We start from the raw sequence: 15,101 nt of genomic DNA, 5'->3' as shown, positions 1-15,101 counted from the left end.
TACTGCACCCATGCACCATCTCATGCAGAGATATCAGGGGCTTCTGTAGTATGGAAGTCCTTGCAAGAGGCAGCTTTTGCATGACCCATGATCACTCTGTAGTGGAGAGGAGGGTACAAGAGCCTTTTGGAACACTCCCTCCCCCACCCCCTTGCAGGGGCCCCTGTAAGGACCAGACACAACAGGAGTCTCAGCATTCAATAGAGTGCATGAACTTCTCCTTTCCCACTCCCCTATGGGGTGCACAGTCCCCCAAAGCAGGACCGTGTCCTTGCCCCCTCCATTCAAATCAATGTGATCGCTCATGTGTAAAGCTGAACAGGTGTGTAAGTGTCTGCAGGACCAGGGCCTCATGTCTCAAACTGTTACAAGAGCATGGGGGAAAGGTTTGTTTCCAAGTACTCGGATTTCGGACCTCCTAGGTTGTGGAGAGTTTGGAGACAGAATCTGCTTTTCTGTTGAGCACAGACCTTGCTTTTTAACTTTGAATAATCTGTAGGCCACCATGGTGGAATTTTCTGTAATAACTGGGATTAAATATGTATCACCTCATATATGTACCAAATAGCTCTGTTAGAACAGGGATGGTATCTTTTTATTAATGTCTTGGGTGGATTTTTATATGGTTTTAATGGATTGTGTAGACTGAAAAGTAGTTTTGGTACAACTAAATGTTCCTATGGAACATTGGCACTTGCTTAGAATCTTAAAAGCTTTTGTGGTAAATGACGTCAAATACTACCTTTTAGAGATTTACTGCCTCTCAGAGTTGGCTATCCTTCTATAGGTAATAGGATGCTGAGAGAAGGACAACTTGGTGGTGTGACAAAAAAACTTGTGGTGTTTTTAATGTAATCTTTATTTATAAAACAGAAGAAAAAGGTTGCTATTTATTCAGGGATTCATTCATGCAACTGGCTGATACTTTGCGGAGCTACTGAAGCAGCTCCCAACACGGGCGCCATCGCCGGTCATGCTCCAGCCCTCTCTCCTTGAGGCACTGTGCCCACGACTCCCGGCGGGGATCGCCAGCTCCGCGTTGCCGTGGAGCCAGGTGTCACAGTGTCTCAAGGAGCAGCAGCTTGAGGCGGCACCGTTCCTCGATGTCGGAGTCCCGGCCCCATGGCAGACGTCATTCTCGGTACCACCACTCATACTGCTCCCACGGTACCGATAGGTTGTTAGTAACCCTGACCTTGACCCACATGCAGCCCCCTACGACCCAGCCGGGCCAACCCAACCAGCTGGTGCCTCTGGTGCCACAGCAGAGTCAATGGCAAAGGCCTCCATGGCAAGGCCAGTGGTGCCAGTGGACTCCCTGGTCCCCCGTGCACGCCCTGCTAGGCCCTCGGTTGATAGCGGGGGCATCGGAAGCTCCCTCAGCCACACTATCCAGACCTCTGAGGGATAGATCGGTGGGTCATGGTTCCTCTGGCATGTATCATACCCTCTCTGGACCCTGGCAATTGGTATGGGGCCCTGGACCTTCAGGATGCATACTTCCATGTATAACATATTCAAGGGACACAGACGCTTCCTCCGTTTCCTAGTGGGAAAGGACCACTACCAATTTACGGTCATCCCATTTGGCCTGTCCACCGCACCCAGGGTGTTCATAAAGTGTATGGCGGTAGTAACGGCCTACCTCAGACGCCGAGGGGTACAGATATTTCCCTACCTCAACGACTGGCTGCTCAAGGGCAGCTTGCGGTCCCAGGTGCAGAACCACGTGGACCTGCTCTTGGCTATGTGTGCCAACCTAGGCCTCTTAGTGAACAAGACCAAGTTGACATTGGTTCCAGTGCAGCACATAGAATTCATAGGCACTCTCCTGGATGCTTCCAAGGCCACAGCCTCCCTTCCCCTGGGCAGGTTCCAGACCCTGAAGGGGCTTATAGCCTCGGTCACGGGGTTTCCCGTCACCACGACCAGGGCATGCCTGCAGCTCCTGGGCCATGTGGCGGCGTGAACGTATGTGGTCTGCCACGCTAGACTTTGGATGAGGCCCCTCCAACTCTGGCTGGCCTCAGAGTTCTCCCAGGCCTAGGACAAACCGGACAAGGTCCTCTCGGTTCCAGCGCCGGTGATCGCCATGCTACAATGGTGGTCCTGCCCAGCCAATATGCTCCAGGGAATTCCCTTCCACGGCCTGACCCCTCACTAGACCTAGTGTCCGATGCGTCGGACTTGGGCTGGGGGGCCCACATAGAGAATGCACAGACCCAAGGGATGTGGTCAGCCGCGGAGCTGTCTCTCCACATAAACGTCAGGGAACTCAGTGTGATACGCTTAGCCTATGTGGCGTTCAGCTCACAGCTATGTGGCAAGGTGGTCAGAGTTCTCACGGACAACACCGCCGCAATGTTTTATATCAACAGGCAAGGCGGGAGGAGGTCCTTGGCCTTCTGCCGGGAAGCCCTCAGCCTCTGGGAGTTCTGTATAGCTCACGACCTCTCCCTGCCAGGTGTCAACAACACACAGGCCGATCACCTGAGCAGGGTTTTCTCCTCCCAACACGAGTGGTCCCTCCACTTGGAGGTCACTCACCAGCATTTCTGAGCATGGGGCACTCCCCAAGTAGACCTGTTTGCGACCCGACAGAACTGCCGTTGCCGCAGGTTCTGTTCCAGAGGGGGGGTGGGGAGGAACACAATCTCAGATGCCTTCCTCCTGTCATGGACGGGTCAACTCCTTTACGCCTTTCCCCCGTTTCCCTTCATCAGTCCTGGAGAAAGTAAAAACAGACAAGGCACGTGTCCTCCTGATCGCCCCAGCCTGGCCCCGGCAACATTGGTACAGGACCCTCCTGGGCTTGCTAGTGGCCCCTCCACGGCCATTGCTGCTCCACCCGGACCTACTGTCTCAGGACCACAGCCACCTCCTCCACCCCAACCTGGCCACCCTCCATTTGACAGCGTGGCTGCTGAATGGCTAGATGCGGAGGATGCAAGGTGTTCTGAAGGGGTCAGGCGTGTCCTCCTAGAAAGTAGGAAGCCATCCATGCTCCGAGCCTACCTAGCAAAGTGGCCCCGGTTCTCCAGGTGGACGGGCGAGCGGGGTACTTCCCCAATGGCTGCCCCAATCCAACTTATTCTTGAGTACCTCTTTCACCTTAGAACTCAGGGCCTGGCGCCTTCCTCCGTCAGGGTGCACCTGGCAGCTATTTCGGCGTTCCATCGGCCGGTCCAGGGCTGCTCGGTTTTCTTCCACACCATGACCGGGCATTTTCTCAAGGGGCTAGACTGGTCCTTTCCTTATGCCAGAACCCCAGTTCCTCAGTGGGATCTAAACTTGGTGTTATCTCGTCTCACGGGGCCCCCATTCAAAACCCTGGCCACATGTTCATGGTCTCACCTTTCATGGAAGGTAGCCTTTCTCGTGGCTATCACGTCAGCCCAGCTGGTCTTGGGGCTCAGGGCCCTGACCTGTGACTATAGAGGCGCCATTCCAGGGGTCGCAGCAGCACTCCCCCTACTGGTACTGCTAAGGGAAAAACTTCCGGCACCGGTGCACATGGCGACCACGCACACCTACTGTGGAATAGACATGAGCAACACATCTCGAAGAACGCCAGTTATGGAGCAGGTAACTGTCCTTTATCTTCCCTAATGGTTTACATTTTCACAGTAGCCCAGGCTCTATAAAGTAGCCTTATCTAGTAGGACCCAGATTTTGATAGACACTGAGCAGTCCCTGAAGTCACTGGTGATTTGCTCAACACTTCATGGGATTGGGTCCAGTTTGGCAGTCCTCACTGAGGCAAACTTCCATTGACTTTCATTCTGTTTTACAATCGTTTTATGACTGACTTGTAGTTCGTAGAGGAGGATGACGCCTTACCTTCAATTATAATATTAAGAAGTTATGTTGATAACTACTGGTAGTTTTAGAACAAATTCTATTTGTTTTTCATGGAAGAAGTGTTTTAGGGTGATCCATACAGTGTGGAAAATATTATGTGGGAATTTTATAGTGTTTGACTTGTTTATTGGTTTTGCTGTGTTAGCCAAACCCTGTCCTACCAAACCGTTCCCCAAAAGAACCGGTAAATCAGAAGCCCATTAAAAAGTAATGTGCCTATTTGAATTAGTTTTTAAAATAAGTTCTCCTTTGTAGTTTTACCCTTCATGTTTTTATTTGTTCACCTGCATTTAACTCAATCAGTTTATAGTTTTCATGCCCTACTGCTTCTGACCTTATAGGTTTCTGTGTGTAACCATATGTTTAAAAACTGGAGTTTTCTACTGGAGGATGGACAATGAAATTCAGGGAGAGGGGCTTGAACAATTAATTTCTGTTTAAAAAGAGGGCAGGATTATTGCTTTTTTTAAAAAAAATCATATGTCAATCAAATAATTGATTCAAATGATAAAACAAGTGCTGTTAGTTCCACAAACCACCTTGAAGCTTTGCTACTATTGTGACTGTACAATGTTAAAAATGTAAATGGAAAGTTTAAGAAAATAGAGTACAGCCTATGCAGTGAAATGGGGGCCTCAGTTTCAATTACTCAGTGATATAATTGAATCACTAGAGCTCAGAGTCAAGTCCAATAGTTTAACTCAGATGAGCTGTATTTGAGACGATGGCTGCTTAAAGGACATTGTGATGGGGTGGGACTCACCAGTCTGGCATGTCCTGCTGGCTGTGATGGGAATTGGCTCTACGCACCAGAGTGCCATCTTCTGATGGTGCCTTGGGGCTGTCACTTTCATGCCAGGACCCGTACCACTCCCAGGACTGCAGAGTCCTCTTCGGTTGTGTCACATTCTGTGTTCCCCCCTACCTGGGGACCTGCAATATCTGTCCTACCACTCCCTTAGTGGCAATTGCAGTCCATTGTCCCGGGGCCACTTCCCATGTGGCTCCAGCACCCTCTTCTGCCCTTACCTCAGGGCCTCACCCTGCAGGCCCTAGCAGCCAGCCAGAAGCTCTCTCTAGCTCCCCCAGTCCCTGCTTGCAGTACTGCTCTGTTCCAGGTGCTGGCACTCCTTCCTCCTGCTAGGAGCCTGGTCTTCTCCCCTCGAGCTAGAGCCAACATCTTTACTGTGGTGATCAAACAGCAGTGTGTGCTTTCTTGTCCTCATTGACTCTTAGCTGTTCACAAAGACAAAAATGTAGGCTGCTTAAGGCAGCATTTATGTTTTTCTATTCCCTGATGCTATTAGTCTGGCTGGATTGCTTGCCTAAGGTATCAGCAAAGATCAGATTTGTTCAGGATGAAAAAAGGCCATAAGTCAAGGGCGTCGAGAATGGTAGATAAAGATTTGCTGACAATGAAATGAAGTATTCTGTACATCAATGAAAACCAGTGGGCAGGGAGAAAGAGGAATGCAGTGAATCAAAAGGCATTTTAATTTTGAAAAGCTAGCACAGACATCTCGTCTGTTTAAAGTAAATAATATCATCTCTACATAACTGTGGCCAAAGCCAAGTTTTTCAAAAGCAAACAGCAGTATTGTCAACCCCTGCTATCCAAAAATCATGAATCAGATCTGCAAAAAAGGATGTGATTGGTTTAAGCATCACAAGATGTTTTTTAAAATAATCAATCACGTTGGTATTCGCCTGCCTTCTGACTTTTTCACCTTTAGAGGGAAGCCATCAGCCCCCAATTTGTGTGTGATTACACAACCTCTTTTACCCCCCTCAGTTTGCCTCCTGCTCCTCACATTCCCTATATTTTTCATAGTTTTCCATCCTGTTTCCTAACACAGCCCCACTCTTTCCTGCTCCCACAGTCTCATTTTGGCTCCTCCACATTCTTGCCAGGACTAAAGAGCTACTATCTTCCCTGAGAGCGGTTGGACTTCAGCCCAGTTGGAAACAAATAGAAGTAGTGGCCATCTTTTCTGGGGCACCTTGACTTTCCCCTGCAGCAGTTAAAGGGATACGGCAGCCATCTTGTTGATGGCAGCTTGTGGATTCAGTCCTACTGACAGTATAAGGAGATTGGTACCATTGTGGATAGAGGCAGAACTTTGTAAGTTTTGAAGCAGAAAATCAGAGTACAGCGAGAACCCTTAAAATAATGACAGGTTTCAGAGTGGTAGCCGTGTTAGTCTGTATCAGCAAAAACAACAAAGAGTCCTTGTGGCACCTTAGAGACTAACAAATTTATTTGGGCATAAGCTTTTGTGGGCTAGAACCCACTTTGTCAGATGCATGAAATGAAAAATACAGGAATAGGTAGTAGAGTATAGTGAAAACCCTTACCAACTCTGTCCACATAGCTATTAAAGGGACACCATCATAGGACCTAACCACATCAGCCACACCATCAGGGGCTCGTTCACCTGCACATGTACCAATGTGATATATGCCAGCAATGCCCCTCTGCCATGTACATTGACCAAACCGGTCAGTCTCTACGCAAAAGAATAAACGGACACAAATTTGACATTAGGAATCATAACATTCAAAAACCAGTAGGAGAACACTTCACTCTCTCTGGTCACTCAATAACAGCCCTAAAATTGGCAATTCTTCAACAAAAAAACTTCAAAAACAGACTCCAACATGATGCTGCAGAACTGGAATTAATTTGCAAACTGGTTACCATCAGATTAGGTCTGAATAAAGACTGGGAGTGGTTGGGTCATTACAAAACCTAAACTTAATTTCCCCAAAACTAATTTCTCCCTACTGTTACTCACATCTTCTTGTCAACTGTCTGTAATGGGCCACTCTCTTACCACTTCAAAAGTTATTTTTCCTTCCTGCTGTTAACTGATTTATGTCGTTAGGCTGACCTCACACTTGGTAAAACAACCCCTATCCTTTCATGTATTTATACCTGCTCCTGTATTTTTCACTCCATGCATCTGATGAAGTGGGTTCTAACCCACGAAAGCTTATGCCCAAATAAATTTGATAGTCTCTAAGGTGCCAGAAAGACTCCTCATTTTTCTTAAAAATAAAGAGAATCGTGATAAAACCATAAATTAGCAATATTGGACTAGGAATTTTGAATGCCTTACTTTGTAGGTGTCCAACTTCAAGCATCTTAAAAAGGTCTGATTTTCAAAAAGCGCTGAGTACTCACCCTTTGCAAATCTGACCCTTTTGCCCTCAAGCTGGGCACTAAAAAATTGAAACAAGAAGAATCACTTGTCACTTTTTAAAATCTTGGCCCAAATTCCAAGTTGATGGTCAGGTTATTAAATTGTAGCCAGTGACATTCATACCACTTACGTTGTGGTTTGTTGTGGGTTTTTTTACTGTTAGCACTTAGACATGAGCTTGATATGCAGTATTCAGGTCCAGACTTCAAACACCCCTAATGTGGGGCTGCTTAAAGATTTTGTTGTGTCTGAAACAGATACGGTGGTAAGTACAGAGAGCTGAAGCATTCCACTTTCAGCATTTTGAAAAAATATCATTCGTACTTTTGTTGATGATCAGCTTACGCTCTTCTCGCTTAACACCATTGTTATGCCACTGTAACTCATGTGACTTCAATGAAGTTACTTCTAATTTATACCAGTGTAAGGAAGAGGAAAATCAAGCCCTAGATGTCTTAATGGACAAGGGTTGTAAGTACTTATGGAGCTTTAACAGGAAGGACTAACAGAAAAATTGATCACATTTTTAAAAAAAAAATCCCATTTACCAGTTGCTAAGATCAGATTTCTGAAAGTTGGCAGTCTGTATTCATGGATGTGCGGTATTGAGGGTTAATTTTTCTTATAAAGCAGGAGTAGTTCTGTTCAACTCCAAAATGTTGCATTTGAGGACATTTCTTTCTGCAAGGGTAAGGGAGAGGGAAATGGGGAGAGAAATTCTTTCTTTAACTAGACTGTTTCCTGTAGGCAGTGATTATGTACAGGTCTCTGAACTTTGGTCGGCTACCCACAAACATTTGAACTGTGAGCTTAACAGAGTGTTTGTCTAGCTCTGCCTTCTTTTGGTAATGTTTCCAAGACATCTGGTAGAAGCCCGTCACAAATGAAGTATGTTTTCTTTCCTAGAGGGGGAAAAATCTAATAATGTAGTTAGGTGGGTGGTGGAAGTTCTTTATTATTATTATTTACAATATCATTTTTTTACTTTATGAGCTGATGTTAATCTAAAAGGTTAGGCAGATGAGTAAGAATTCTGTTATTTCTTTTGACTATAAAAATATGTTATGTTTAACTCAAAGTTATTGCACATCTCTGCTTTTACTTCTTGATTATCTCCAATAAATTCCTGTACTATATCTGATTGGCCCATCTTTTCCCTTTCCTCTCCTCTCAAAATTCTATAGACAGGGTCCTTTTCACTGCTTCCATTGTGGCAAACAAGACTGTGACTGGATATGGCCAAAGCTAAAAGTCTACCCACTTCATTCTGCTCAACTCCCCTTCTTTTGCCTTCTCAGTTGAACAACTAGATGGCCAAATCCTAAAGTCCTTACTCAGTGAATTTTCCCAGTGACTTCAGTGAGAGTTTTGACTAAATTGGGTTTTCAAGATTTGAGCCACATTGGGGACCAGTCTCTGTAAAATGGCAAGTACAGGAGGCTGGATTATCCCACTTGGCTACACACACAGAGGGCCTTCTTTTCTGTGTTGATTCCCCTTCATGTCCATGTGGAAAGTGAGAACTCTCTCCACTGCACATGCACTCCTGCTCTGTGTGTGGAGAAGTGGATGTGCTTGTGCAGACACCCCGTGGACACCAGTAATGAACCCGCTCAGAAATGTCAGGCTGTTTTTTCCAGGGGATCCCTCAGCACTATAAAATACACCCCTTTTTTGGGAGGGATTCCAGGAGCAACAGCCAGTGGAGGAAGCCCTGTCAGCTGAGCACCATCTTGGGGACAGCCTGGGCCTCTAGTGGATTCCTTGAATGTTGGGTTTCCTAGCCCCTTGCTCCACCTCCTTACACTGCCTCCCACCCCCAAATGGAATGATTAAGTAGACACTTGATAAAATAAAACATTTAGAACACTGTAACTCCATAAGGAGAAACACCTTGCTTCCATCTGACCCCCTCACACCAACTTTTCCTCAGGAGGTGGCGATCTAGAGAAGGTGTAGTAACGTTTTAACGAAGGTCCATGCATTTCCCTTTTCAATAAATGTGTGTGTGACAGGGTGGGGGTCCCTGTGCAGTGTGGGATGAGTACACCCCATCCCTCGAGCGCCTGTTTCTTTGGGGTAGGTCTCCCACTGAACTTATACTGATAAGATTGTCCTGCATCACAGGGCAATAAGGCCTACTGGTCAGAGTCAGTGGCAAATCTGTGGTCAAGGTCTAGCGGCCTGAGTCTATGGGGGTCTCTGATTCACAAGGTCTCGAGGCCTAGTGGGTGGAGTAAATAGTGGTTCTCTGGTTCTCTGGGTACTCGGGCCTAGTGGCCGGAGTCTCTGAGGAGTCCCTGGGTCTCAGGGTTGGCAGGGTTGGTGGCCAGAGTCAATGAGGCGTCCCTGATTCACAGGGTAGTGGGCTGCCCCCTGGGGGAGGGTGGCGGCCTAGGGTAGGGGGACCCAAGCTCTCCCTACTACACCAGGTCCCAGCGCAGGGCCCTAGTAGTGGCAGAGGGTTCCACCACTGAGGTCAGCGGGGTTCCAACCGAAACACGCTGCCTATGTCCAGGACTATGGCTAGTTCCCCCTGGGGATCAGCTGGGGCCTCAGCGCTTTGGGCTTCCACGGGGTGGGTTGGTAGCTGCTCCCCGGTGAGAGCCTGTGTGCTGTGTCCTTCCCCTCCGGCGGTCAGCCTCAACTGAACTGGGCTCCCTGCCTTTATACAGCCACTGCACCTGGAGCATGCCCAGTAGGGCCATGGGAGCGTGGCTTCCTCAGCCATCAAGGAAGAGTTAATCCCTTCCTGTCCAGTGTGGGGTGAGTATACCCCATCACAGTGTGTATAAAGCAAAGAGCCAGAAAATGTTACTGCAAAAATGGGCAGTGCAATTTAAATTATAGCACCTCTCTGAGAGTTGTTTTTGGAACAATCAGCCATGGGCATAACAAAAAACACCCATTGAAGAGAGGCAAAATCAGAAAACTTGTTGGGGAAGAGCTGTACTCTTCCACATACAGGGTGATCTTAAAATGGTGGGCCAGGTCCTCAGGTAGTGTAAATTGTGGTAGCACTATTCCAAGGTGTCTCAAACAGGGGTCGTCGCTTGTGTAGGCTTGTGTGTTTACCTGCCCTGTCCGCAGGTCCGGCCAATCACGGCTCCCACTGGCCGCGGATCACTCCTCTGGGCCAATGGGAGCTGCTGGAAGCGGCACGGGCCAAGGGACTTACTGGCCGCCGCTTCCAGCAGCTCCCATTGTTCTGGAGCAGCGATCTGCAGCCAGTGGGAGCCGCGATCGGCCGGACCTGTGGACGGGGCAGGTAAACTCACTGGCCCAGCCCGCCAGGGGCTTTCCCTGCACAAGTGGCGACCCCTGTTTGAGAAACCCTGCACTATTCCATTACTTTAATGTTACGACATCAATTTATACCAGCTGCCGAGGCCTGGATCAGGGCTGGCTCCAGCTTCAGTTCAGCGGCCGGTCCTTCCGTCCAAGAGGGACTGAGGGTCCTGCCGCCAAATTGCCGCTGAAGACCCGGACGTGCCGCCCCTTTCCATTGGCCGCCCCAAGCACCTGCTTCCTGTGCTGGTGCCTGGAACTGGCCCTGCTGGATGTGTGCATGTCTGTGTGTTTGTGTGGCCTGCACATCAGGCAGTTGGAGCCTGAAAAAGCTCTGTTCTTAGCTAAAGTCAATGGAATGGCACTACATTACACTACCTGATCTGGCCTACCATTTTTAGATTGCCCTGTATTCTTAGGAATCAGTGAAATGATTATATAATTGTATCCCTAAAGGCAGATTTCTGCCAATAGTGGATAACTGTTGCCCAGTGAAGTAATAACTTACAGTATATATTCTGTAATAGGGTTTTTTGTTTAACAGGGTATTGCACAAAGTAGTTTGGATTTTCCAGAGTCCTCTCACATTTCCACATTCCACAACCCTATTTGTGCTTGTAGAGGCTCTTCGGCTTGAAGCTATTTTGTATTTGTATTGTTGTCCCATGATTTGGTATCATACCAAGTAGAAGGCCTTAGCTTGTGAGGCTGGTTGTGTAGTAAGTCAGTACATTTTCTTCACTCTGTGGACCCTATTCCTATGGGGAAATATGGCTCATAGTTATCTTTCTAGTGGTTTTCCTTAACTGATGACACAGAATATGTCTCTGAGACAGTCCAGTCTTCATAATAATGTATTATGAACCAATATTGGTGATATTATTATTAGCATATTAGTGATCTGAAACATTAAACCAAAATACCGGTGCCATGGAGAATTGAAAATAACATTTATATTAGGGGTATAAAATATGAAATGGTTAAACGGTAAGCATTAGTCTTACCATTAACCCACCCTAATTGTTAACCCCCATCTGCGGGCCGGATGGAGCAGCCTCAGCCGGCTGACCCCAGCCCCAGGCCAGCCAGCTGGAGCGGCCCCAGCTCCGCGCTGGCTGGAGCAACCCCAACCCCTCTCCCTTTAATTAGTTAACCAGTTAAATGATATCATTTTAATCATTTAAATGGTTAACTTTTTAAACAATATTTACATCCCTAGTTTCTATAGAACTGTGAAAACAAATAAGGGACAGTGTAATTGGATGTTAGAATCCATCCTGCATCAGGGAAGGAGGCACATTTAACATTAAGTCACCAGGGACTGATTGTACTTTCTTCTTCCATGAGTTAAATGAAGGAAGAAAGGAAGGGTGCAAGGAGCCTTCGTCCCCTTTAATTCCACAAAAGGGCCATTCACAATTAATCCCATCGGGGAGCACAGGGGCTACTTTCTCCTAGTGCTTCTGGGGGGCACAAACTATCCCAAACAGTGTGTAAGGGCCATGGCACCCCTTCGCACCAGCTAGTTGAGTTAACCAGGCAATCCTGAAGGAGCATGCTGCACCATCCTAAAGCTCCCTGAGGCAAAATCCCTCCCAGATTTATAACTGTGGTGGGGAGGCTCTGCACAGCCCTCAGCGAGAGCTTGTGTATCAAATACACAACTGGTTCCAATATAGCAAAGTGGGAAGAAGTTATTTTGGATTTCTGTTCGGTGAAAGGGGGTGATGTGTTTGGCACTGACAGGCTCCATTGATTATCTCTCTATCTAATCATCAAATCAGATTGTCCAAGAATGCCAGAACTGGATTATGAAAGGATTAAAAATACTGGCGGCGCCAGCAGGAAAGAAAGCTGTAGCTGTACCTCACACCAACTAACTGGATATGTATTGCTTTGAGACTAAACATGTCCAGTGTTGTGGAATTCCAGCAATGACTTTTGTTTAAACTGTTGCTTGACCAGCCCAAAGTTTGAGATAGCCCAAGAAGTACTGAGTCGTGGAAAAAATACCAAAGCCGCTGGCTGGAAATATTTGGGAGTTGATTTTTAGAGCTGTTGAGTGTGCACAGCTCCAGTTAATTTTGCTGAGCGTTGTGGGTTAAATGCCTCTGAAAAGCAGGCCTCAGCAATACTGTTGGTTTTAAAGTGTTGTTTACCTCATGTTTGCTACTTACCTTGCACACAACGGCTCCACTCTATCTTCATAAGGAAAAGGAATTTGATAAATGTTTCTTGCATTAGTGTACTTGCCAGTTCCTGATATGGCCAAGTATATCCAGCAGTACTAGAAGGCAGAGCCGCACATCCATCAATTTTCCTGTTTTTAATCAGAGTGAATGAAACTGGGTTCTAGAACTGTGGTCTGGATTTAACTGTCTGTGGCCTGGATTTCGTAAAACCAAGTTTGTGGGCTAATGCGCTTTTTGAAAGATCCCTATTTAGATCAATCACTTGCATATTTGAGGATTTTGTGATTACATACATATCAGGCTCTCTTCTTTCACATCCTTACCTCTTCCTATTAAACTTCTAATTACCACCTGCTCTCATGGATTTGATGACTACTGTCTGGCTTTAGAAGCCAATATATTGCACTGGTTATAGAATTCTATAACAAAACGCCTGGGAATATATGGTACAATGTCAGTCTTCATATTTGCTGACCTTATTCTAAGCCCTCTGAAAAAAGGAATTGGGGTGGGCTCAAAGGAATTTTGCAGGCGTATGGTAATCAGTGTGTAACAGTTTAAGATGAGAGCAGCTTTATTTATGAAATTTCTCATCACTGTTTTATGAGCAGCTTGTACAATTTAAATATATTGTTTTGTGCATAATTAAAATGACCTGCTTCTGGTTGGTATTTGATGTGCCAATTAGCAGACTTGCGCACCATTTTTTCCCCAGATTTATATGACCAATTTATTATTTTGTAAAGGGTTCCAATAGGGGGCTCTTAGGAGGAAAAATGGACCAATTTCATTCTCTGCTTAACTCCACTGGTGTTGATAGAGTTAAATCAGGGTTGAATCAGACCCACTGAGGTTAGGAACTAATTCACAATATATTAGAGGATATAGTCCAATTTGAATGGTAGGTAACTTGCACTCTGGGGGAAGTAATAAAGGAATGTACAAAATAGGTTAGACAGCATTTGTTTATTTTTTGCTTTAAAGAACTAATAAAATGAACAATGATTGTCTTTTTTTTTTTTTAAGTAGCAAGAGCCAGATTATATGTGGAGATGGGTTGGGGGAAAGGGATGTAGGGGAAATGTGTTTCTTTATGAAAAACAGCTATGATTTCAGTATAATTTTAGGTGTGGGGTACCTGAACTTTGTACACGAGATCCGCATTTGTAATTTGCCAGTAGCCCAGGGACCACACCACTCCTAATTTATATAGAAGGGAGCAAATTACAGCTAGCCTCACCTTTAATGCAGCCCTTGGTCTTCATGGGTCCTAATATATTCAAGTCTAGATGGAACATCACATGCTGGCACCTATAGTCTCTCTGTTCATTCTATCATTTTATTAAGAAGGAGGATGATCATATGCCGAGTTCTAAAACTCTCTGTCCATCCATGTGCTAGGGGACAACTAAGTAGTAACTTGAGACCAGAGCTGGTTGGAAAACCAAGCTCTTTCTTGTGAAAAACTTTATGGGGGAAAAATCCCCATTTGTTGTTCTTTGGTGGAAATCTTTTTGTTTTTCACAAGAAATTCCTAAACAAATAAAAATGAAAAATTTTGTTTGATTTCATTTTCAAATAACATTTCTAAATGAAAAATTCAACTTATAATATTTATTCCAGTTTTTAGAAACTGAAAAATGTTGTTTTTCTATTTTCAGGTTTGATTTGCCACACGCCGCTCTCTTCCCCCACTCCCCCTACTGTTTTCCATATTTTTCCAGTAGGAAAACAGTAAAAGAGTGTGAAAAGTGTCCCTCTCCAACTTTCTCAACTTCCCCTCCTTTTTTCCAGCGGAAAGAGCTTGGGGGTGGAAGGGTAGAGAGTAAAAAAAAAAAAAAAAGAGGGAGAAAGGGACAAATTCCGAAAATCAAAAATGGAAAATATTTTTTTAGTTTCTAAAAACTGAAACAGTATTGCTTAATCAGGTGCTTAAAGTTAAATAGGTGCTTAAGTCCTTTACTGAACCTGAGCCTTTAATAAGAACTATGACCAAAACTATGAAAATAATGCAGGCAAAAGAAAAACATTTGTTTATCACAATTAACCCATTTCCTTTAAAAATTTTTGTAGTTACTGCATTACAGAACAGATAGATGCCAGTCTTTATTTAAAAAAAACCTAAAGACAGACAAAAGCAAAAAGGCAATTAAATATTACTGAATGACTGTGAAATTAACCTGATCAACTGCACAATCTATTTACTTTTGACTAGGTAGGTGCCTTGTGGTTGCCTAAATCAAGTTTAGCTATTTCAGAGAGAGAACTAACTTTGAATTCTCATTTGAAAAGAAAAATCTTTTCCTGGGGGATGGCAAGAGCTAGAATTTCACCCAAGCTAGCAGGAGGCCTGTGAGTTGTAGCTAGGGGAGCATTTTTGTGGAAAATAGCTTGCATCATTTTTTCTCCCAAATATCCTTATTGTGGAAGTTCTGCAGAACTTTAAAAAAACTTCATTCCATCTCCAATATGTAATACTGTTGCACATCTCTAGTTCTTAACTTTGCACTTCTCTGATTCTTAACCACAACTTGTACATGCTAAAGGCAAACAGATT

The 15,101-nt window shown here is 45.3% G+C and overlaps 1 protein-coding gene across 7 annotated transcripts in view; it reads left to right on the top strand.

The window, feature by feature from the left end:
* The window catches only part of SMYD3 (SET and MYND domain containing 3), a 642,972-nt gene that overhangs the window by 494,626 nt on the left and 133,245 nt on the right, over nt 1–15,101 (top strand). The window contains exon 1 of one of the 7 annotated variants that reach the window (XM_045009342.1): nt 7,930–7,952. The exons of the other annotated variants lie outside the window; for them this stretch is intronic. The gene's annotated coding sequence lies outside the window, so the exon portion shown is untranslated. Of the gene's footprint in view, nt 1–7,929; nt 7,953–15,101 lie in introns of those variants that run through there. 7 annotated transcript variants of the gene reach the window in all.

The sequence above is a fragment of the Mauremys mutica genome, chromosome 3 (genome assembly GCF_020497125.1).
Source record: "Mauremys mutica isolate MM-2020 ecotype Southern chromosome 3, ASM2049712v1, whole genome shotgun sequence".
NCBI classification, from domain to species: Eukaryota; Metazoa; Chordata; order Testudines; family Geoemydidae; genus Mauremys; species Mauremys mutica.
This window is presented reverse-complemented; position numbering and strand designations above follow the sequence as displayed.